The sequence below is a fragment of the Ranitomeya variabilis genome, chromosome 6 (assembly GCF_051348905.1).
Source record: "Ranitomeya variabilis isolate aRanVar5 chromosome 6, aRanVar5.hap1, whole genome shotgun sequence".
Classification (NCBI taxonomy): Eukaryota; Metazoa; Chordata; class Amphibia; order Anura; family Dendrobatidae; genus Ranitomeya; species Ranitomeya variabilis.
In genome coordinates, this window is record NC_135237.1 from 33,029,710 (window position 1) to 33,054,553 (window position 24,844).

General features: G+C 44.9%; 1 protein-coding gene across 1 annotated transcript in view; it reads right to left on the minus strand.

Moving 5' to 3' along the window:
* Positions 1 to 24,844, minus strand: part of VPS50 (VPS50 subunit of EARP/GARPII complex) — a 200,729-nt gene that overhangs the window by 135,835 nt on the left and 40,050 nt on the right. The gene's annotated exons all lie outside the window — the stretch shown is intronic.

Below are 24,844 nucleotides of genomic sequence, written 5' to 3' on the forward strand. Positions count from 1 at the left end.
AAGTCTGCGCTCACACACCCATTATCCCAACAGCCGCACGCACACGGTTTCCTCAAGGACGAAAAATAAAGGACTGTCAAGAAAAACCAGAGAGTCGCAAAGGGACTGTCCAACTTTATAGAGGAGAGTTCCTAATTTAGGACCCATAAGGGGTTATCCAGTGCTCCTCCTGACACACCTCCAGAGCTCATATTTTGGCATGAACGAAAGGGGTGTTCGGACCCTCCCCAAAGGGAGTCAAGGGCACAAAGAAGGATTGGGCATGTTGGTTTAAACACGCCCAATCTTTTGTTCTCATGATCACTAGGTTAGGGGATGTAATACTTAGTTTGCTCTAGGCGCTGGCAACCCAACCCTTGGTATTCTTTACACTGAAGATATTTCTTAATGACATTAGCTGTATGTTTGGGGTCTTTGTTTAAACCAATCACACACCTCCCTGTTGCTGTTACATGATAGGTAACAATCTGCCTGCATTTCCCAGCAATAAGGACACCAAGAAATGGCCAACGTTGAGGACCGTAGATGCAGTGATCAGCCAAGTGAACTTAGTGCAGCAGATGAAAGACACATCATGCTTACTTCACTTCGAAATAGGAAGATGTTCAGCAGTGGCATCAACTCAGAACTGGCAGTAATCAGTGGAACTCAGCTACACCCATCTACTGTTCAGAGAAGTCTGGCCAAACGTGATCTTCATACAAGAATTATGGCCAAAATACTTGGATTTAACAGAAATAAATTTGCTCCTGAAGGGAAGGAGGGCAGCACAATAATGAGGGTCTGTAGGAACATTGCAGTATGGTGGAGAGTACTGTAAGTTTGTGGCTTCATTTCAGCAAATAGGTCAGAATCAATGGTATTCTCAATGCTGAGAAATACAGACAAATACTTATGCACCATGTAATACCATCAGGGAGGCGTCTGATTGGCTCACAATATATTCTGCGGCAGAACAAATACCCCAAACATCCAGCCAATGTCATTAAAAATGAGCAGTAATGGAAGTGATGATCCGGCCCCCGCAGAGCCCTGATCACACATCATCCAGTCTGTCTGGCATCACATGAAGAGACAGAAGGATTTGCACACGTTCCATCCACAGAAGATCTGCGGTCAGTTCTCCAAGATGTTTGGAACAACCTTTGTAGACTTCCTTCAAAAACTATGTGCGAGTGACAGGTGACCGAGAAGGGCCGATGAAGGCAAAGGACTGATTTCATTTCTATTTCTCTTTTGTACACTGTTTATTTTTTAATAAATGTAATTAATTACATTGACTGATCTGCGGTCATTTAAAAGCCTGTTTACACAGGCAGAGGCAGGAAACGACGCGCAGAGAGAGCCCCTTTGGTGCTGCACTGCCGACGATACAGAATGGCAGCGCAGAGCCAGGGGAGCTCCTGTCACCTCTGCTGTGATGCGTCAGCATGATGACATCATCAGCTGCCGCCGACGCGATGATGTCATCGTGCGCCTGCATGTACGCGCTGGCCAGTAGAAGTGGAGCCTTGGGAACCAGAGCAGAGTGCCGGGGGAACGGGAGCGAGCTGAGTATGTCTGCATGTATGCGTTTCGGTTTTTTATTAATCTGCGTATGGGATGTAAGGGCTCGTACGGTATATAGGAAGCTATGTGCAAGCTCATAATATATATATAGGAAGCTATAAGGGGGCTCATACTTTATATAGGGAGCTATGTGCAAGCTCATACTTTATACAGAAGGCTATATGGGGGTCATACAGTAAATAGGGAGCAATGTGCGGGCTCATACTATATACAGGAGGCTATATTATTATTATTATTATTTATTTATATAGCACCATTAATTCCATGGTGCTGTACTTGAGAAAGGGGTTACATACAGGGTTATAAATATCATTTACAGTAAACAGGTTTACAGTGACAGACTGGTACAGAGGGGAGAGGACCCTGTCCTTGCGACTTACATTCTATGGGATAGTGGGGAAGGGACAGAAGGTAGAGGTGAGGCCGCGGGTCTGGCGGTGGTGAGGCGGCGGCTCTGGCGGCGGTGAGGCGGCGGCTCTGGCAGCGGTGAGGCGGCGGCATGGTTATTGTAGGCTGTAGGCCTGAAGAGATGGGTTTTCAGGTTCCGTCTGGAGGATCCGAGGGTGGTGGATATGGAGCTCATACTGTAAATAGGGAGCAATGTGTGGACTCACACCGTATACAGGAGGCTATATGAAGCTCACAGTAAATAGGAAGCAATGTGCGGGCTCATACTGTATATAGTAGGCTATATAGAGCTCATACTGTACATAGGGAGCAATGTGCGGGCTCACTGTATATAGTAGGCTATATAGTGTGCGATAATGTGTGCAAACTGTAAAGCGCTGCGGAATATGTTAGCGCTATATAAAAATAAAGATTATTATTATTATTATTATTATAGAGATACTGTACATAGGGAGCAATGTGTGGGCTCATACTGTATACAGGAAGATATATGGAGCTCATACTGTGCATAGGGAGCAATGTGCGGGCTCATACTGTATACAGGAGGCTATATGGGGCTCACAGTAAATCGGGAGCAATGTGCGGGCTCATACCATATACAGGCTATACGGGGGCTCACAGTAAATAGGGAGCAATGTGCGGGCTCATACTGTATACAGGAGGCTATATGGGGCTCACAGTAAATGGGGAACAATGTGCGGGCTCATACTGTATACAGGAGGCTATATGGGCTCCCCGTAAATGGGGAACAATGTGCGGGCTCATCCTGTATATAGGAGGCTATATGAGATCATACTGTACATAAGGAGCAATGTGGGGGCTCATACTGTATACAGGAGGCTATATGGGCTCCCCGTAAATGGGGAATAATGTGCGGGCTCATCCTGTATATAGGAGGCTATATGAGCTCATACTGTACATAGGGAGCAATGTGGGGGCTCATACTGTATACAGGAGGCTATATGGAGCTCATACTGTAAATAGGGAGCTATGTGCAGGCTCATACTGTATACAGGACGCTATATGGGGCTCATACTTTATATAGGGAGCAATGTGCGGGCTCACTGTATATAGGAGGCTATGTGCAGCCTCACACTGTACATAGGCTATATGGGGCCTCATACATCATATAAGGAGGCTCCTTCTCTTGTCCTGATTGAAGGAATTTCCCGATGAACCCCTGAATGACCAAAAACAAAGTGGGGAACCGTGTCTGAAGAAGAAGCCATTAAGTTAAGTACACAGCTGTGACTATGAGGTATATGGATGTTTTGTGGTTTTAATCGCACTGCCCCATGACCGGTCATTTATGATCTGAAGGGTTTTCTTTGATTGACAAGGACATCATATATAGGATATGCAGGTTTTTCTCAATATCGGACATGAAATCATAATAATAAACCTTTCCTGTTTTAGGTCAATTAGGATTACCATAATTATTAATATTTGCCAAATGCCAGAATAATGAGAGAGAGAATGTTTTAAGGCATTTTTATTAGTTACTACAAAGTCACAAGCTTCCATACACTAAGATTACTATGCCTTTAAACAATTCTGGTCTGCTCATAGGATGATGTCATGTGTTTGGAAGCTTCTTTCTGGCAACATCTGAATTAATTAGACACACCTGTGGATGTATTTTAATGCACACCTGAAACACACTGCTTCTTTGTGTAGCAACATGGGAAAGCCTAAAGAAATCAGCCAAGATATCAGGAAGAGAATCGTGGACTTGCACAAGTCTGGCTCCTCCTTTGGTACAATTTCATGATACCTGAAGGTGCCTCGTTCGTTTGTACAAACAATTATAAGATTTCATGCCAGATATTGAGAAACACATGCAGATGTGTATTTTTTATATAGTGTATGTAAACTTCTGGTTTCAACTGTATGTATACTCCTCAGCCCACTAGTATCTATATTGTATATATTTATATATGTTCATTACATATTATCTGATCACCTATAGAGGATGCCTGGTCAGTAAGAGTAGTGGTCGGGCTACATAGGGGCAGTCGACAAAGAGAAGAGGCGCCATACCGTGACAACGTAGCGTGCCAACCTCCGCTGTCAGGAAGGTAATTGTGACGGGCAAAACTAGACCATATGTCCCCTCATTTCTGCTCTTTTTTATATTACTGCAAATTTGTGTGCATTTATATCTTTATATATTGGGTTTTTAAACTAACTAAACAGAGATATTTTTAAAGGTTTTATTTTTGCTATGGTTTACATGCATAAGGGCCCCATAGGTTGATTGCTTTGGTTGTTGATTGAGGGGGCTATGTGTGGGCTCATATTGTATGTGGGGGGCCATGTGGTGGAGCATACTGTATATAGGGGGAAGTCAGAATATTTACTTCTGATCAATGTAAGGTCATACAATTTTTATTAATTTTTTTTATATTATATTAATACTAGCTGTACTACCCGGCTTCGCCCGGGTTAATGACTGCTGTTAGCAAAATAGAATGTGTTAACAAAAATTTATTCTGCACGCAAAAACCACCAAACAAATAGATAGAAATGTAATTATTAAAAGGCAAAAACTAAGCTAATAGAAGCATTTCACAACATATATTAGCTTTGTTATACTGAGAATGTCTTTGTTGCCTATATTAACCAATCAGAGCTCAGATTAATTAACTGTAGCAAAATAGAAGCTGAGCTGTGATTGGTTGCTATTGGCAGCCTGATAAATCCCCAGCCAACAGTAAGCCCTCCCCCTGGCAGTATATATTAGCTCACACATACACATAATAGACTGGTCATGTGACTGACAGCTGCCGGATTCCTATATGGTACATTTGTTGCTCTTGTAGTTTGTCAGCTTATTAATCAGATTTTTATTTTTGAAGGACAATACCAGACTTGTGTGTGTTTTAGGGCGAGTTTCATGTGTCAAGTTGTGTGTGTTGAGTTGCGTGTGGCGACAAGCATGTAGCGACTTTTGTGAGATGAGTTTTGTGTGGCGACATGCATGTAGCAACATTTTGTGTGTCGAGTTGCATGTGACAGGTTAGTGTAGCAAGTTGTGTGCAGCAAGATTTGTGCATGGCGAGTTTTGCGCGTGGCGAGTTTTATGTGTGGTGCGTTTTGAGTATGTGCAAGTTTTGTGTGAGGCAACTTTAGCATGTGTTGCAACTTTTGTACATGTGGCAATTTTTCTGTGTGTGCAAGTTTTGCATGAGGTGAGTTTTCCATGAGGTGAGTTTTGCACGTGTGGCGAGTTTTGCGTGAGCCTAGTTTTGCATATGGCGAGTTTTGCATGTAGCGAGTTTTGCATGTAGCGAGTTTTGCGCGTGGCGAGTTTTGAGTGGTGACTTTTGTGTTTCGACTTTTATGTGGCGAGGTTGGTGTGTGTGTGGTGAAATGTGTGCTGAGGGTGGTATATGTGTTCAAGCACGTGGTAGTGTGTGGCGCATTTTTGTGTTTGTGTTCATATCCCCGTGTCATATCCCCGTGTGTGGTGAGTATCCCATGTCGGGGCCCCACCTTAGCAACTGTACAGTATATAATCTTTGGCGCCATCGCTCTCATTCTTTAAGTTTTCATTGTTCACATCTGGCAGCTGTCAATTTTCCTCCAACACTTTTCCCTTCACTTTTTCCCCATTATGTAGATAGGGGCAAAATTGTTTGGTGAATTGGAACGCGCGGGGTTAAAATTTCACCTCACAACATAGCCTATGATGCTCTCGGGGTCCAGACGTGTGACTGTGCAAAATTTTGTGGCTGTAGCTGCGACGGTGCAGATGCCAATCCCGGACATACACACACACACACATTCAGCTTTATATATTAGATATACCTGTATGTAATCTCCTGTATATAGTATATACCTGAGTGTCATCTCACCTATATATAGTATATATCTGTGTGTCATCTCCTCCTGTATATAGTATATACCTGTATGTCATCTCCTCCTATACATAGCATATACCTGTATGTCATCTCCTCCTGTATATACTATATACCTGTAGGTAATCTGCTCCTGTATATAGTATATACCTGTGTGTCATCTCCTCCTGTATATAGTATATACCTGTATGTCATCAACTCCTGTATGTAGTATGTACCTGTATGTCATCTCCTCCTCTATATAGTATATACCTGTGTGTCATCTCCCCTGTATATAGTATATACCTGTGTGTCATCTCTCCTGTATATAGTATATATCTGTGTGTCATCTCCTCCTGTATATAGTATATACCTGTGTGTCATCTCCTCCTGTATATAGTATATATCTGTATGTCATCTCCTCCTGTATTAGACCTCGTTCACACGTTATTTGGTCAGTATTTTTACCTCAGTATTTGTAAGCTAAATTGGCAGCCTGATAAATCCCCAGCCAACAGTAAGCCCACCCCCTGGCAGTATATATTAGCTCACACATACACATAATAGACTGGTCATGTGACTGACAGCTGCCGGATTCCTATATGGTACATTTGTTGCTCTTGTAGTTTGTCTGCTTATTAATCAGATTTTTATTTTTGAAGGATAATACCAGACTTGTGTGTGTTTTAGGGCGAGTTTCGTGTGTCAAGTTGCGTGTGTTGAGTTGCGTGTGGCGACATGCATGTAGCGACTTTTGTGAGATGAGTTTTGTGTGGCGACATGCGTGTAGCAACTTTTTGTGTGTCGAGTTGCATGTGACAGGTTAGTGTAGCAAGTTGTGTGCAGCAAGTTTTGCGCATGGCGAGTTTTGCGCGTGGCGAGTTTTATGTGTGGTGCCTTTTGAGTATGTGCAAGTTTTGTGTGAGGCAACTTTTGCATGTGTTGCAACTTTTGTGCATGTGGCAATTTTTCTGCGTGTGCAAGTTTTGCATGAGGTGAGTTTTCCATGAGGTGAGTTTTGCACGTGTGGCGAGTTTTGCATGTGGAGAGTTTTGCGCGTGGCGAGTTTTGAGCGGCGACTTTTGTGTTTCGACTTTTATGTGGCGAGGTTGGTGTATGTGTGGTGAAATGTGCGCTGAGGGTGGTATATGTGTTCGAGCACGTGGTAGTGTGTGGCGCATTTTGTGTGTGTGTTCATATCCCCGTGGTGGTGTGGTGATTATCCCATGTCGGGGCCCCACCTTAGCAACTGTACAGTATATACTCTTTGGCGCCATCGCTCTCATTCTTTAAGTCCCCCTTGTTCACATCTGGCAGCTGTTAATTTGCCTCCAACACTTTTCCTTTCATTTTTTCCCCATTATGTAGATAGGGGCAAAATTGTTTGGTGAATTGGAACGCGCGGGGTTAAAATTTTGCCTCACAACATAGCCTATGACGCTCTCGGGGTCCAGACATGTGACTGTGCAAAATTTTGTGGCTGTAGCTGCAACGGTTCAGGTGCCAATCCCGGACATACACACATGCACACATTCAGCTTTATATATTAGATTGAGCAAAATAAATTTCAGCCTATTGGTTCGGCCTCCACACTAGTCACGGTCTGCAATCTCCCACCCCTTGTGTACTATGTAGAGCGCTATGTTATGCAGACTGATGTACATAAGGTAAAACATTGCGCAGCGCTATCTCTCTCGTTTCCCGTGTATGGATGTGTCCAAGAGCACCTGTGCGTTACTCACATGATCCATCACATGACCCATCACATGATCTAGCGGAGGATCACGTGACATGTCACGTGATACATTGGGTACCTGGGGACCACACCTTTTAAACTGCCCGGGCCCCCGGCTACTCTTAAACCACCCGTCAGTGCCAGCAGCCGACGCTGTAGATGCCAGGATTTCTGCACGAGGCTCAGACTCCACACTGAATACAGGTTTCGAGAATGTTGTTTCCATTTCGTCCTCATTTGCAGATCAGGATCATCTCCATCCTGGAATTTACAGAATTCCACGACGTTTCCTTCTTCGTGTTACAATTTCAATGTTGAAGAGTGTAGATGTGTGTAAGTGATATATACATATTACGCCATAGGATTTGCCATGGACAGGGGGGATGGGAGAGCTGCGGCTAGAAGCACCGTCTGACACTCCGGCGGGGGAGTACAGGACCCGGAGAATAATTGTCATTATGGTCAGGATGGCTTGTAATGCTGTGTGATCTCCGCACACCCTCCTCACCTCATCACTGACTTACTGAGATAATTGCTGGTCCTGGAACGGAGCGCTGGGCACTGATCAATAGCTGTCAAAGCCAATCTGTGCACTCGGCTAATGCAAACGGCGTGCTCGGGCTATACTTCAGGATCCACGAATCAGAACAGAGTATTGTCTGCACAGATCGTGGGTGAAGAAGCGGCGGGTGAGGGCATGGAAGGCGAAGGAGAGGATGCGGAGGGAGGGGGCGCGGAGGGAGGGGGCGCGGAGGGAGGGGGCGCGGAGGGAGAGGATGCTGCAGGAGAGGGCGTGGAGGGAGAGGGCAGGGGGGAGAGGGCGCGGAGGGAGAGGATGCTGCAGGTGAGGATGCTGCAGGAGAGGGCGCGGAGGGAGAGGGCGCGGAGGGAGAGGGCGCGGAGGGAGAGGGCGCGGAGGGAGAGGGCGCGGAGGGAGAGGATGCTGCAGGTGAGGATGCTGCAGGAGAGGGCGCGGAGGGAGAGGGCGCGGAGGGAGAGGGCGCGGAGGGAGAGGGCGCAGTTGCTGCTTGAGCGCAGAATTCACATCTGCTGACACATACAGACATGAGGTACGGCAAACAAAAATAAGACAATTAAAAAAAAAAATCTCCAGAAGCCACACGGAAAACAGTCAGCATGTATTCAGCCTCATACAGTGCCTTGCAAAAGTATTTGGCCCCCTGGAACTTTCCAACCTTTTCCCACATACCATGCTTCAAACATAAAGATACCAAATGTAAATTTTTGTTGAAGAATCAACAACAAGTGGAACACAATTGTGAAGTTGAACGAAATTTATTGGTTATTTTAAATTTTTGTGGAAATTCAAAAACTGAAAAGTGGGGCGTGCAATATTATTCGGCCCCTTTAACTTAATACTTTGTTGCACCACCTTTTGCTGCGATTACAGCTGCAAGTCGCTTGGGGTTTGTCTCTATCAGTTTTGTACATCGAGAGACTGAAATTCTTGCCCATTCTTCCTTGGCAAACAGCTCGAGCTCAGTGAGGTTGATGGAGATCGTTTGTGAACAGCAGTTTTCAGCTCTTTCCACAGATTCTCGATTGGATTGAGGTCTGGACTTTGACTTGGCCATTCTAACACCTGGATACGTTTATTTGTGAACCATTCCATTGTAGATTTTACTTTATGTTTGGGATCATTGTCTTGTTGGAAGACAAATCTCCGTCCCACTCTCAGGTCTTTTGCAGACTCCCACAGGTTTTCTTCAAGAATGGTCCTGTATTGGGCTCCATCCATCTTACCATCAATTTTAACCATCTTCCCTGTCCCTGCTGAAGAAAACCAGGCCCAAACCATGATGCTGCCACCACCATGTTCGACAGTGGGGATGGTGTGTTCAGGGTGATGAGCTGTGTTGCCTTTACGCCAAACATAGTTTGATTTTGGTTTCATCTGACCAGAGCACCTTCTTCCACATGTTTGGTGTGTCTCCCAGGTGGCTTGTTGCAAACTTTAAATGACACTTTTTATGGACATCTTTGAGAAATGGCTTTCTTCTTGCCACTCTTCCATAAAGGTCAGATTTGTGCAGTGTACGACTGATTGTTGTCCTATAGCCAAATTGTCCCACCTCAGCTGTAGATCTCTGCAGTTCATCCAGAGTGATCATGGGCCTCTTGGCTGCATCTCTGATCAGTCTTCTCCTTGTTTGAGATGACAGTTTAGAGGGACGGCCGGGTCTTGGTAGATTTGCAGTGGTGTGATACTTCTTCCATTTCAGTATGATCGCTTGCACAGTGCTCCTTGGGATGCTTAAAGTTTTGGAAGTCATTTTGTATCCAAATCCGGCATTAAACTTCTCCACAACAGTATCACGGACCTGCCTGTTGTGTTCCTGGGTCTTCATGATGCTCTCTGTGCTTCAGACAGAACTCTGAGACTATCACAGAGCAGGTGCATTTATACGGAGACTTGATTACACACAGGTGGATTATATTTATCATCATTAGGCATTTAGGACAACATTGGATCATTCAGAGATCCACAATGAACTTCTGGAGGGAGTTTGCTGCACTGAAAGTAAAGGAGCCGAATAATATCGCACGCCCCACTTTTCAGTTTGTGATTTTCCACAAAAATTTAAAATAATCAATAAATTTCGTTCAACTTCACAATTGTGTTCCACTTGTTGTTGATTCTTTACCAAAAATTTACATTTGGTATCTTTATGTTTGAAGTATGATATGTGGGAAAAGGTTGAAAAGTTCCAGGGGGCCGAATACTTTCGCAAGGCACGGTACATGACCAGCATGGGGGTCGATGATTTGAAGGGATTGTGTTGGCTGCTTTCATGTCCTAAAGCTTAGGTTGAGATCACATCTGTGTTTGGCATTCCATTTTTCTCATCAGGGAGAAGAGCAGAAAAAAAAAAACTGCTTAAAAAAACATATCATATATATATATTTTTTGCAATTGGGTTTCATTACATGTGTTGCACCGTTTGGCTTTTACAGGAAAAAGAAAAATTCTCCAGCCCCCTTTGCTCATAGCACCAGACTATACAGGAAGATTTTTGTTAAGCCCGTTATTAAAAGGTGAAATTCAACAGTGACAGACGAGAGACAAGTTCATTCTAAAATAATTCTAAAACTTTGATAATACTTTCCCTTTTTCCCTCCTCTGCTCTCCTCTTTGCATCCACATACATATCCAGCTGTCCTCAGAAGTGAATCTCGAGGTCCTGGAGATCTGTTAGGGTGCGGCCCTTGTAAATTGTCAAAATTGCTTCCAACAAGTACATGAGAAAAGTCTGATGCAAAGCCGTGCTTGACATTTTGATTTCAGTAAATGAATCCTGGCAGTTGTTCCTCGGGGATCCGTCTCTGGCAGCTCTCATACTTATCAGCCCCTTACTGGAGACACCACAAAATCCATCGCCACCATAGGAACTGAAACACGGCCATCACTGCCCGCCTCACCTCCGTCATTAGGGGCTTTTTTGTACACGTTCAAGTATTATATATGCAAGATAAAATAAGTGCACTCCTTTTATATTGTCTTTTTTTTTTTTACATAAGGTATTATAGTCAGGGGCCAAACCTAATAATTTTAGGAGAAGTACCCACCTGGTTATTTATGCTCTATAAATGGTCTTTCACACAGCTCATAATCGATCTATTTTACTGATCGATTCAACAAACTTTGCATAAATCAATAGTACAAGCGAATATAAGAAAGTGCTTATATATCTCCATATAAATAAGATTCTTTCTCCACTTATGAGCCACTTCTTCTCCCCATTGCCTCCTGATCTGAACATTTACTTTAAAACCACTGGTAAAATCCATCCTGCCTATTGAAGTTTATAAAAAGAGAAGGCCGTTAGAGAGACCGTGCTACTGCTTTTCGAGTAAGTGTTTCATCTCACCCCAGTGCTGGATTCACAGGTACACTGCTCAGTGCTGTTGGAAAAAACATCCTCCATGCTGCTGTTTCTGGACATGCGCTACATAGACACGGGAGGTCAGGAATACTTCATGTCTGTGTGTGCAGTGTATGGGAGACATCATAGCAGCTAGTCTAGACCCACTAGCTCAGAGACAATTTTAAAATAGAGATAAAGCCTGCAAACTGCAAAACTGGTGAAAAATGCAGGATAAAAGTCAAATAATGGACAGAAATAGTGGTGTTCAACATGAACACACGTGACAGCTTATTCTGAAGTCACCTGAAACAACAGGTATTACTTAATAATGTTACTGTTTTACACTCAGAAAGAAAAACAATGGATCCTACTTACTATTAATTTGTTGCCCCCTTTAGAAAAAAAGTTCATTTCTACCAGCAGAGATGCCAATGTGAACTGCAAGAGGTGGGTACGAGTCTTTCATAAGCACAAGTGCCATTTCCAGGATCGGTGCCAGCACCCGGGAGAACCCTGTGCATACTGCATCTACTGAGCGGGCTCAGGCGCTGGTCCTGCTCCATACAGTATGGGTGCTAGCTGCTTATACAGCCGGCACCCGAGTCTAAATGCTGCAATCCTAGCTAGATCAAGTAATAGTCTAAACCCTTAGATGTTTTTGTTAATTTTGACAGAGGCAATTAAGAGGTTAGAAATGGGGTGCAGAAGAATTTGTCATGGAAGTCAACAGTCTAGTGAAGGCTTCTGTATCTGATAAGTTCATATACCTATGACGCCCAGTGATTGCAGGTGTTCAAGTCCCCTGTAGGACTAATAAAAAAAAAAAAACACAACTACTATGAAAAAAATTACAAAAAAATATAAAAAAATTAAATTACTCTCCATTTCTCAAAAAAAAAAAAAAATTTATTTAAAAATTCAACCCTTCATTTCTCGACACATTATTAAAATGTAAACAAATAAATAATATGAAACTCAAAAAAAATAGGATCCAGTGTCCACATTTTAAGAATGATAAGTGTACCAAAAGCAGGTTTATGTGGTTGTCAATAAGGAGGGTAGCAAGAGTACAGATTATACATTTTTTAAAGGCAAGGACAGGTACGTGTAAATAGGCAACAGCATGTAACACAGGAAATGTTGTTTTCAAGTCACGCCTAAAACGGAGGAGGATAAAAGCTGAGGTCCAGGATAGTGCAATCCACAGAATAGGTGCAGCACGGGAGACGTCCAGCAGACAGAAGATAAAATATGGGGAGAGGAGAGTCGCAGATTAACGACTGAGCGGAGAGTATGAGTGGGTTGGTAAAATCCAGAAGAGAGCGGAGATGTAGGGAAGAGCATCATTGTGGAGGACACCCTGGTGTAAGCGGAAAACATAACACGGGTGGGGAACCTTTTTTTGGCAATTTTGTTAATTGTCCACTTTTTTTTAATAGTTTTAACAACGTGATACATGTGACTGTACAAGTGTTCGGTTACCCAGCAATTATTGTTACAACTGCAGAGAGAATCTAAATGGCCGAATATCTGAGCGCCGCTCCAGAATCTGAAGTGGGACTTGAGTTTTCACGAGTGTGCGCCACTGACTTATCACACAGAAACACATGATCTAAAGAAAAAAAAGCTATTGAGCAAAAACAAATTGGTTTTTACAAATTGCTTTGCCCACTGGAGATTGGCCGCAGATTGCTCCAATTTGTTTCCCCCTCGGAAAAATGATTAAGTGAGTGCATGGGTTATTTCCAAATACACAAAGCCCAGCAGCTGCCAAACTAATATTTATGTGCTCTTAAAAGGACAGGGCCCCGTCGTGCATATCATGTTAATGCAAGCAATGGTAAAGGGTGAAAAACAATTGCCCATTAATACCCCATTAATCGCCCTGATATTCAGGATCAGGAAGCTTTACTGCAAGAGATAAATCCCAAACGTGTCCATCGTATGGCTTGAAGGGGTAAGGTTTGCATCATCACCGTAACAGGTTATTATGATTGTGTTGGTGTTAAACACGTGCATTTTTTATGGTAAACTATATCTATGGGGGATTTTAAAGTAACATTGCTTGTTAGCATACTCTATTATGTATATTCGAACTTTTCTTACTTTCGACTCTGCAAAAACTCTGTTTCTCTTATTCATTCTCGTCTGGACTATTGTAACTCTTTACTAATCGGCCTCCCTCTTACCAAACTCTCCCCGCTCCAATCTGTCCTGAATGCTGCAGCCAGGATCATATTCCTCACCAACCGTTACACCGATGCCTCTACCCTGTGCCAGTCATTACACTGGTTACCATCCACTCCAGAATCCAGTACAAAACTACTACCCTCATCCACAAAGCACTCCATGGCTCAGCACCACCCTACATCTCCTCTCTGGTCTTAGTCTATCACCCTACCCGTGCTCTCCGTTCTGCTAATCACCTGAGGTTAGCATCCTCAATAATCAGAACCTCCCACTACCGTCTCCAAGACTTTACACGTGCTGCTCCAATTCTTTGGAATACACTACCCAGGTTAATACGATAAATCCCCAAAAAAGCATTTGTTCAGACTGGCCTACAGTCTCAACACATTAACCTAGCTATCCCTGTGTGGCCCATTCAAAATGTAAACCATAACCAGGTTCCTCGCATCATGTTCTCATACACTTTATGCAGTTAATAGCCCTCTGTGTCTGTACTGTTACATACTTAGGCTGATAACTGGTTCATGCAGCTTTACATGAACACCCGAGCCTTACACTATGGCTGGTCCGAACAACGAAAGCAATTGTTGGCATCCACCTCTCGTGTCTCCCCTTTTCCTCATAGATTGTAAGCTTGCGAGCAGGGCCCTCATTCCTATTGGTATCTGTTTTGATCTAAGTGTTTATTGTTATGCTGGATTGTCCATTGTATGTACAAGTCCCCTCTAAAATGTAAAGTTCTGCGGAATATGTTGGCGCTATAAAAATAAAAATTATTATTCTCTCAAACAGCTTAAATGTCGTGGTCAATATTGAGTACAGCATTTAAGGTATCATATTACATTTTTTTTTATTTGTCTCTGATCAGTACGTGATAGTCAAGGCTGCTAGACATTAGATTTGATAGAACACTGCACTGCAATCTTCAGAAGTTCTCGCTTTTAATTTGCAGTCCACTTGGAGTTGGTGAGTAGAGACTAGCCACTATAGTGTATCCCAGATAGAACATAGCACACAGCGATGGATTTCTGTTCTTAATAAATTTTTGGGTTTTGTTTTTATGTACAACACAGACACAAGCAACAGAGGCATGGAAGACATTGTACAGCAAAGCTGAGCTGCCTTGAACAGAATCAAGCTCTGCAGTGAGGGAAAAGAGCTGATAGAAAGCTCAGCGTGATCTTCCTATGTCTCCCTCTGCCAGTTCCTCAATCCTCCTCCCCCTTACCTCTATCTAGAGAGTAATGGGCTTTGGCACCAGTCTGCAGTTTGTCTTGTCTCAGTAACATGGATTTGAGCTGTATTTTTTTGTAAGTGGTTGATGAGATTAGGAGACAGGGAGAAGGGGAAGAAGTGGCCGATTATTGGGAAATGAAGCAAATTTTTCCGATACTGGATACAACAAAGTTTCTTTTATCCACCTGCACTAGTGACTTATGCAGTTTGTTGAAAATACAGTTCCCATGTTAAAGGGGATCTGTCAGAACTCCTAGCTAAGGCCTGCATAGAATAGAAGGAGATAAGAAGTTCTTAGTTCTCGAAGATCTGATACAGTATTTTCATATGTAAATAGATTAATAGTATTGAGGACATGTAAGAAATATCTGTGAGGCTGCCTTCTCCCCACCAACTAACAGATATAGCCAACAAGTCCACCTTTTCCACCAATACAAAAAGCCTGGGAGTCCGCCTTCTCCCTACCCACTCAAAGAGAAAGCCTGTGAGTCCGCCTTCTCCCTACTGACTCAGAGAAAGCCTGTGAGTCCGTCATCTCCCTGCCCACTCAGAGAGAAAGCCAGGGAGTCCGCCTTCTCATTACCCACTCAAAGAGAAAGCCTGTGAGTCCGCCTTCTCCCTATTCACTCAGAGAGAAAGCCAGGGATTCTGCCTTCTCCCTACTGACTCAGAGAAAGCCTGTGAGTCCGCCATCTCCCTGCCCACTCAGAGAGAAAGCCAGGGAGTCTGCCTTCTCCCTACCCACTCAAAGAGAAAGCCTGTGAGTCCTCCTTCTCCCTACTGACTCAGAGAAAGCCTGTGAGTCCGCCATCTCCCTGCCCACTCAGAGAGAAAGCCAGGGAGTCTGCCTTCTCATTACCCACTCAGAGAGAAAGCCTGGGAATCCACCTTCTCCCTGCCCACTCAAAGAGAAAGCCTGTGAGTCCGCCTTCTCCCTACTCACTCAGAGAAAGCCTGTGAGTCTGCCTTCTCATTACCCACTCAAAGAGAAAGCCTGGGAGTGCGCCTTCTCCCTACCCACTCAAGAGAAAGCCTGTGAGTCTGCCTTCTCCCTACTCACTCAGAGAAAGCCTGTGAGTCCGCCTTCTCATTACCCACTCAAAGAGAAAGCCTGGGAGTCTGCCTTCTCCCTGCCCACTCAAAGAGAAAGCCTGTGAGTCCGCCTTCTCATTACCCACTCAAAGAGAAAGCCTGGGAGTCTGCCTTCTCCCTACTCACTCAGAGAAAGCCTGTGAGCCCGCCTTCTCATTACCCACTCAAAGAGAAAGCCTGTGAGTCCGCCTTCTCATTACCCACTCAAAGAGAAAGCCTGGGAGTCTGCCTTCTCCCTACTCACTCAGAGAAAGCCTGTGAGTCCGCCTTCTCATTACCCACTCAAAGAGAAAGCCTGTGAGTCCGCCTTCTCATTACCCACTCAAAGAGAAAGCCTGGGAGTCTGCCTTCTCCCTGCCCACTCAAAGAGGAAGCCTGTGAGTCCGCCTTCTCATTACCTACTCAAAGAGAAAGCCTGGGAATCTGCCTTCTCCCTGCCCACTCAGAGAAAGTCTGTGACTGCCATCTTCCTGTCCACACAGCGATTCAAAGGTTTTCAGCTATTCAATTGCTACATAAAAAAAATCTAGAATGAGGAATGTGAAGACATAGGCATCTTTGTATGTAAGGCCTCTTTCACACTTCCGTTTTTTACAATCAGTCACAATCCGTCAAAGCGTTGAAAAGATTGATCCTGTGCAGATTGTAAAAAACGGATGCATTGCAGCCATTTTTTTGACGGATCCGTCGAGGCAGTTGTTGACAGAATTAGGCTATATGCACACGTTGTGTATGCGTCTTCTCCCCGTTTTTTAGCTGCGAAAACACATACACAACCCATGTTAAAAATGATTAAAAAAAATTAAAAATCGTGATATTCTTACCTTTCGGCGTCCCCAGCAGCCTTCTCGATGCTCCCGGCAGCTCCCGTTCCCAGTGATGCCTTGTGAGACAATGACCTGTGATGATGTAGCGGTCTTGCGTCATTGGGTCATTTCGCAAGGCATCACTGGGAAAGGGAGCATAGGGAAGGCTGCGGGGGACACCGGAAGGTAAGAATATCACGATTTTTTTTAATTATTAATATTTTTAACATTATATCTTTTTTACTATTGATGCTGCATAGGCAGCATCAATAGTAAAAAGAGAGAGAGCGAGAGAGAATTTCCCTGACGGGAAATTCTGCTGAGCATGCTCGGTTTCAAAATAATGCATTCATTGCTGGATTCCTGCTTTTGACGGTCAGCAACGGATCCTGGGCCCATAGTATTCCATTATAGCCAACGACGGACAGTGCAGGATCCGTCGCTGGGCGATTTTCCATCGTACACAAAAACTGTTTCTATGTGCGCTGTCTCCGTCTGACGGACAGCAATTTTAAGACGGATCCAGAGCACGACGAACGAAACGTGTGGCCATCCGTCACAATCCGTCGCTAATACAAGTCTATGAGAAAAAAACGGATCCAGCAGAAACATTTGCTGGATCTGTTTTTTTTCACAAAACAACTCATTGTGACGGAAACAAAAAGACGGAAGTGTGAAAGAGGCCTAAGGGAAAAAAGACTCACAGCCTTTTTTTATGTGAGCAGGGAAAGAAGGACTTAAAGGGAACCTGTCACCACGTTTTTGGAAGATGGGATAAAAATAGCGTTAAATAGGGGCAGAGGTGGGCGTTACATTAGTGTGTTTGTTATGCGTTTATTACCCACCTAAGTTGCCGAAATACCTTTGCAAAGTCTCCGTTTTCGCCTGTCAATCAGGCTGGTCTGGTCAAAAGGGCGTGTTGTCTTCCCCCAGATTTTGCGTAGTTTTCCGTTGGTGGCGTAGTGGTGTGCGCATGCCCAAGGTCCCGAATCCTCTGCCAGGGGATTTAAAAGAGCGCGCTGTTCGTTTTCATTGGTGATCGGTGGGCGCGGCCATCTTCCTTTGGCCGCGCGTGCGCAGAAGCGGCGCTCTGCTGGCCGTGGCTTCAGGAAAATGGCCGCCGCGATATCCATCTGCGCACGCGCGGCATCCCGCGGCCATTTTCCTGAAGCCGCAGCCAGCAGAGCGCCGCTTCTGCGCACGCGCGGCCAAAGGAAGATGGCCGCGCCCACCGATCACCAATGAAAACGAACAGCGCGCTCTTTTAAATCCCCTGGCAGAGGATTCGGGACCTTGGGCATGCGCACACCACTACGCCACCAACGGAAAACTACGCAAAATCTGGGGGAAGACAACGCCCTTTTGACCAGACCAGCCTGATTGACAGGCGAAAACGGAGACTTTGCAAAGGTATTTCGGCAACTTAGGTGGGTAATAAACGCATAACAAACACACTAATGTAATGCCCACCTCTGCCCCTATTTAACGCTATTTTTATCCCATCTTCCAAAAACGTGGTGACAGGTTCCCTTTAAAGGCTTCCTTGTGTGGGTAGGAGCAGTAAAGCTCACAGGGATTGGGTTGTCACCCTTGATTGACTGGCAGGATCTCAGACCCGATTATATGGTTCAAAGATCCAGGTACTGTATAAAATCATAATATGGACCTCAGCTGCTGCAGAACCTCACAAAACCTGCAAGGATTCCTCAACAGCTGAAGTGTATTATAACAAATTACCCCCTTCTGTCTACACACCAAAAAAGGGGACAATTTTTGGTATTAAATAACCATTTAAACTACAGAAATGTGGAGACAAACATCATAAAAAAGGAAACAAAGCGACAAACAGTGTGTAAGGTCAAGAACAGCAAACATTAAAGAAAATGAAATAAAAGCAACTACTAGAAACCAGCTCATCGAACCACCGAAATCTTTCATTAATCTGCTAAAACAAAAAAAAAAAAAAAAAACAATTCGCAGGGAAGGTAGAAGGTCAACAAATGGTTTATAGAAAGGCAATTTGTAAAGTAAAGAATAGATGAGATTCAACCAAGCATGACCCCCGATATCACAGGAACAGCGAGCGGACGCGACTGGAGGCCAGCCACTTCTAATTTACCAATCCTTAGTGCACAGAAAGTCCTGCAGCGGGGGACCAGGGACCCGTGTCGCGGGACACAAACTATATTTTTATGTGTGTTTTTTTTTTGTTTTCTTTGTTTCGAAGAACAGATGAAATTAGTAGAGAAGAAAGAAGAAAACAAATACTAATGAAAGGGTGAAGATGTGCCCAATATTCCCTTATCTCCTTTAGAAGTAGAGACTAAGGTACCGTTACACTAAACGACTTACCAACGATCACGACCAGCGATACGACCTGGCCGTGATCGTTGGTAAGTGGTTGTGTGGTCGCTGGGGAGCTGTCACACAGACCGCTCTCCAGCGACCAACGATCAGGGGAACGACTTCGGCATCGTTGAAACGGTCTGTAGTGTTTTTTTTTTTACTTTTACAATGGTAACCAGGGTAAATATCGGGTTACTAAGCGCGGCCCTGCACTTAGTAACCCGATGTTTACCCTGGTTACCCGGGTGCTGCAGGGGGACTTCGGCATCGTTGAAGACCGTTTCAACGATGCCGAAGTCGTTCCCCTGATCGTTGGTCGCTGGAGAGCGGTCTGTGTGACAGCTCCCCAGCGACCACACAGCGACTTACCAACGATCATGGCCAGGTCGTATCGCTGGTCGTGATCGTTGGTAAGTCGTTTAGTGTAACGGTACCTTTAGAGATACAGTCATTTGTTTTTGTCTGTTTTTTTTTCGTTTTTTCCATCTCCGCATATAAAAAGCCAGAACTTTTTTTTTTCATTTATGTAGTTTTTTTGTTTTTGCTTTTTTTTTAAAGCAATTTACTGTTTTTTTTTGTTTTTTTTTTTGTTTTTTTTTATAGTGTTCTGTTTTATTAAATGCTACCATTTGGGAAATCAGAACGGCGCATGTGCAAAGGTGGGTATGACCCTGTGTAACACGCATGCACCGGGCTTACAGTGAACAGGGCATGTCCACGATGTTGAGCTCGATGTGTTGGATGAAGGAAACATAATCCACCATTTTTTTAGTACAGGAAACGTATTGAGAGTTCAGCCCGGCGCATGTGCAAGGCTTGGTTCACAGGTAGCCTTGCACATAAGCATTGCATGCTGCCTTACCTAGCTACCTAGCTATGCGCATGCACATTTAGTCTGCCTTACATAGTTCCGCGCATTCATTCTGCCTTACCCAGCTATGCGCATGCACATTCACTCTGCCTTACCCAGCTATGCGCATGCACATTCACTCTGCCTTACCTAGCTATGCACATGCACATTTAGTCTGCCTTACCTAGCTATGCACATGCACATTTAGTCTGCCTTACATAGTTCCGCGCATTCATTCTGCCTTACCCAGCTATGCGCATGCACATTCACTCTGCCTTACCCAGCTATGCGCATGCACATTCACTCTGCCTTACCCAGCTATGCGCATGCACATTCACTCTGCCTTACCTAGCTATGCGCATGCACATTTAGTCTGCCTTACCTAGCTATGTGCATGCACACTCTGCCTTACCTAGCTATGCACATGCGCATTCACTCTGCCTTACCCAGCTATGCGCATGCACATTCACTCTGCCTTACCTAGCTATGCGCATGCACATTTAGTCTGCCTTACCTAGCTATGTGCATGCACACTCTGCCTTACCTAGCTATGCACATGCGCATTCACTCTGCCTTACCTAGCTATGTGCATGCGACGGACTGAGTTCTTACTCCGAAATGATGGGCGACGTCTCCTATATCAATTGTAAAATCTTACGTATGTACTCGTTATGGGATGTGTATGACTTAGGAGACTTCATCCGCATCCATCAGAAACAGGGAAAGCCTGGGCTTAAGAACTCTCAGGACGCACCAAGGCCGGTCTGACACCACCCATAGGACGACTATACTGTCATTTTATATACAGCAGGGGCTGCAAATGAAGTAATTGGGGACCCTGATGATGTGGTAGAAACATAGCAACAGAAAACATTTTGACAGGTCCCCTTTTAATTTAAAAAAAAAAAAGGAAAAAAAAAAAAAGAAGGAAGCTTATTTTGCAGGACATTTCAATTACAGAGCGACTAAATTTATGTTACATTATGTTTTACTCCTTTTGCACAATTAAATTAAGATTTTTGGTACTCATTGTAAAATCTTTTTCTCTGTAATTTTCACTGGGGGACACAGAGAACCATAGGATAGACTGCTGCCACCTGGAGGCTGACACTATTATTACATTCTACTTGAACATTGGCTCCTCCCCAACAGACTATACCTCGCCTGCTAGCCTCAAGCTTCCTCAGTTTAGTGAGAAAGTAATAGAAGGAAAAAAAAAAAGAAGAAAGAATCAAAGCATTTAGAAAACAAATTAAACTACACCCCGGGAGGGAAAAACAATGCCCAAGTGGGCAACTAAGGGTAGGTGCTGTGTCCCCCAATGAAGACTAGCGAGAAACAGTATCAAAAATCTTAATTTCTCAGCTGGTTCATTGGGGGACAGGGAGAACCATGGGACATCCTAAAGCAGTCCCTGGGGTGGGAAAATAAATAATATACTGTTACTACCAAATTTACTACTCTTGCTCAGGCCGAGTCCTGATCAACTGCTACCAGCAAAATCTTCCTGCCAAGACTTGCATCTCAAGAAGCAAAGGACCCTTATAAAACTTGGAGAAGGTATGTTCCGATTACCAAGTAGCTGCTTTACAGAGTTGCAGGACCGATGCCTGGTGGCGCACCACCCAGGAAGCTGCCACCACTCACGTAGAGTGCGCCTTAACCCTAAACTAAGGCACCCTGGCCTTCGCCTTATAGGCCTGAATGATGGCCTTCTATACCAACAAGCAATAGTTGACTTAGAGGCGGCAAGACCTCGGCCGGCTGGTATGACAAAAAAGGAATCAGACATTCTAAATGGGGTCCTAAATTAAGGTCCCATGGATCAAGGAGGGGGCAAAAGGATAGTCTAGTGCGTGCTACTCCTTGAGGAAAGGTCCCGACTTGAGGTCTAGAAGCCACAACTCTCTGCAATAAAACAGCCAAGCCTGACTGATTATGTCAAGCCCTCTGCTCGCAGAATAAAGGCTTCAACATCCATGCTGTTAAATTGAGCAACTGTAAATTCTGGTGGAAGAACAGACCTTGAGACAGAAGATCTGAACTGTGAGGAAGAGTCCAAGGGACCTCAGCCAAAAGGTTGATCATGCTCAGCGTACTAGGCCCTCCCAGGCCAGTCTGGTGCAATGAGGATAACTGGAGTCCCCTCTGCCATGACTTTCTTAAGAAGTCTGGGAAGAAAAAGGTAAAAGGAAGAAATGGGTGAGGAAGGGAGAACTGGGACCAGGGAATTGCCACTGCGTCGGCTGCAACTGCCTGAGGATCCAGAGATCTTGCGACAAATCTTGGTACCTTGTGGTTTAATCTGGTTGCCAACAGATCTAGATCTGGTGTGCCCCACCAATCACATGCCGCTACCATGGCATTTTCTGACTGGACCCCGAAAAGCAATCCTAGAATCAGGTGTTGCCAATGTAGAAGAGCCAGACGGATGAATCTGAGATCCAATACATTGATCGGAAGGAGTCCTAGGATCCCTGGACCTAAAAGTGGTGGAAGATCGCCCCCCATCCAATAAGGCTGGCATCCATGGTCAGAATCTGCCACTGTATGGGGTGGAAGGAGCGACCTTGGTGAGTGGACAAATACGTCAGAGCATTAATGGTGAATTTGCCAATTCACACATTAAACCCCTGGTGGGGGGATAAGTACCTCAGACAGTAATAATAAATGTACACTTGCATCTAATGATATAGAGGGTACTGATGGCATGCGGTCCTGGCACCCCGACGCGCGTTTCACCCTTGCTTTGTCAAAGAGCATGTCACAAGCTCTGACATTTTTGTCCCCTCAACAAGATCTCAATGTGTATATCAATATTTCATTACTATCATCCTTTGACAATTTTGTCCTCCCACTTGGGACTTTATCAATGAACAATGCTACAACTTATTTGGGGAAGTGTACTTATGCTCACCTGTGCTGAAGACCTGAAATCCAATCTTCTGCTCCATGCAACAAGCACGTTATGTGGGCCGGGCAGGAGCTGGCTGGCTTACGGACCGCCGCACCAGTACCGGATCACTGACAGTGTCACGGCATGTTAGTCCAGCCATACTGATGTATGAAGATACGGAGGGCACAATTACAGCCTGTACTCTCCGTTAATGCATGGGTGATACAGAGCGCACATTTACTCCCCGTTACCCTGATACATCTGAAAAAAGAAAAAGACGATTAACGCTTAATGACTAAGATGAGACAGCGCTTGCTTCCAACTAACACTACACAAAACAGTGGAAGCCTGAGGCTGGCAGGCGAGGTACAGTCTGCTGGGGAGGAGTCAATTTTCTTTTAAAATGTAATAATAGTGTCAGCCTCCAGGTGGCAGCAGACTATCCTATGGTTCTCTGTGTCCCCAACGAAGCGGAAGAGAAAATCAGTTTGTTTGTTTTTTCGCCATGAGGTATCCTTTGCATAAGCATCATTAGTACATATGATCACTGTTACAAGTTGAAAAGAAAAAAAAAAAGCAGATTTGGCAGTTTTTATTTATTTTTTGTTAGTGTTTTTTGTGTTTGCTGTGCAAGATAAAGAGACATGTCAATGCAGCGATTGCAAATTTGTAAAGATATTTTTTTCATATTTACTTTTTTTTTAACAATTTTAATCCAACATTAGAAAATAAACATGATATTTAATAACATAATGCATACCTCCCAACCGTCCCGGATCCCGCGGGACTGTCCTGATTTTGACAGCCAGCCCCGGGATCCCGGGCGGGACACTAATGTCCCGTGCCTAGGGCAGGGACAATGCAGGGGGCGGCACCTGAGTAGCTTAGGTTTGTGGCTGTTTTTTTTTTCTTATACATGCTGGGTCTCCTCCCGACCGATCCCTCCCCCACCCACCACCCCCCCGCCCCCGCCCCCTGTGTGTGCGGCGCTGCCACGCTGAGGAAGAGAGCCAGCAGCGATCAAGATGAGAGGTCAGCGACTCACTTCCTCCTGTGTGTGCACGGAGCTCCGGCGTCTCCTGCTCTTAGCTGCTATCCCGGCAGAGAAGGAGAGACGGGGGAGGTGCCGGGACAGTGCAGAGCTGTGAGCAGCCGGAGAAACTGAAGAGCTGCACATGGACAGATCAGCCGCCCCTGCACCACAGAGGAGATTGTGTGTGTGATGTGTGTGTGTGTGTGTGTGAGATGTGTGATGCTGCATTTGTGTGTGTGTCATGTGTGTATGAGGTATCTGGTGTGTGTGATGGCTGGGTGTGTGTGTGTGTGATGGCTGGGTGTGTGTGTGTGATGGCTGGGTGTGTGTGTGTGATGGCTGGGTGTGTGTGTGTGATGGCTGGGTGTGTGTGTGTGATGGCTGGGTGTGTGTGTGTGATGGCTGGGTGTGTGTGTGTGATGGCTGGGTGTGTGTGTGTGATGGCTGGGTGTGTGTGTGTGATGGCTGGGTGTGTGTGTGTGTGATGGCTGTGTGTGTGTGTGTGATGGCTGGGTGTGTGTGTGTGATGGCTGAGTGTGTGTGATGGCTGGGTGTGTGTGTGTGTGTGTGATGGCTGGGTGTGTGTGATGGCTGGGTGTGTGTGTGAGTGTGATGGCTGGGTGTGTGTGATGGCTGCGTGTGTGTGTGTGTGATGGCTGCATGTGTGTGATGGCTGCGTGTGTGTGTGTGTGATGGCTGCGTGTGTGTGTGTGTGATGGCTGCATGTGTGTGATGGCTGCGTGTGTGTGTGTGTGTGATGGCTGCGTGTGTGTGTGTGATGGCTGCGTGTGTGTGTGTGATGGCTGCATGTGTGTGTGATGGCTGCATGTGTGTGTGTGATGGCTGCGTGTGTGTGTGTGATGGCTGCGTGTGTGTGTGTGATGGCTGCGTGTGTGTGTGTGATGGCTGCGTGTGTGTGTGTGATGGCTGCGTGTGTGATGACTGCGTGTGTGTGTG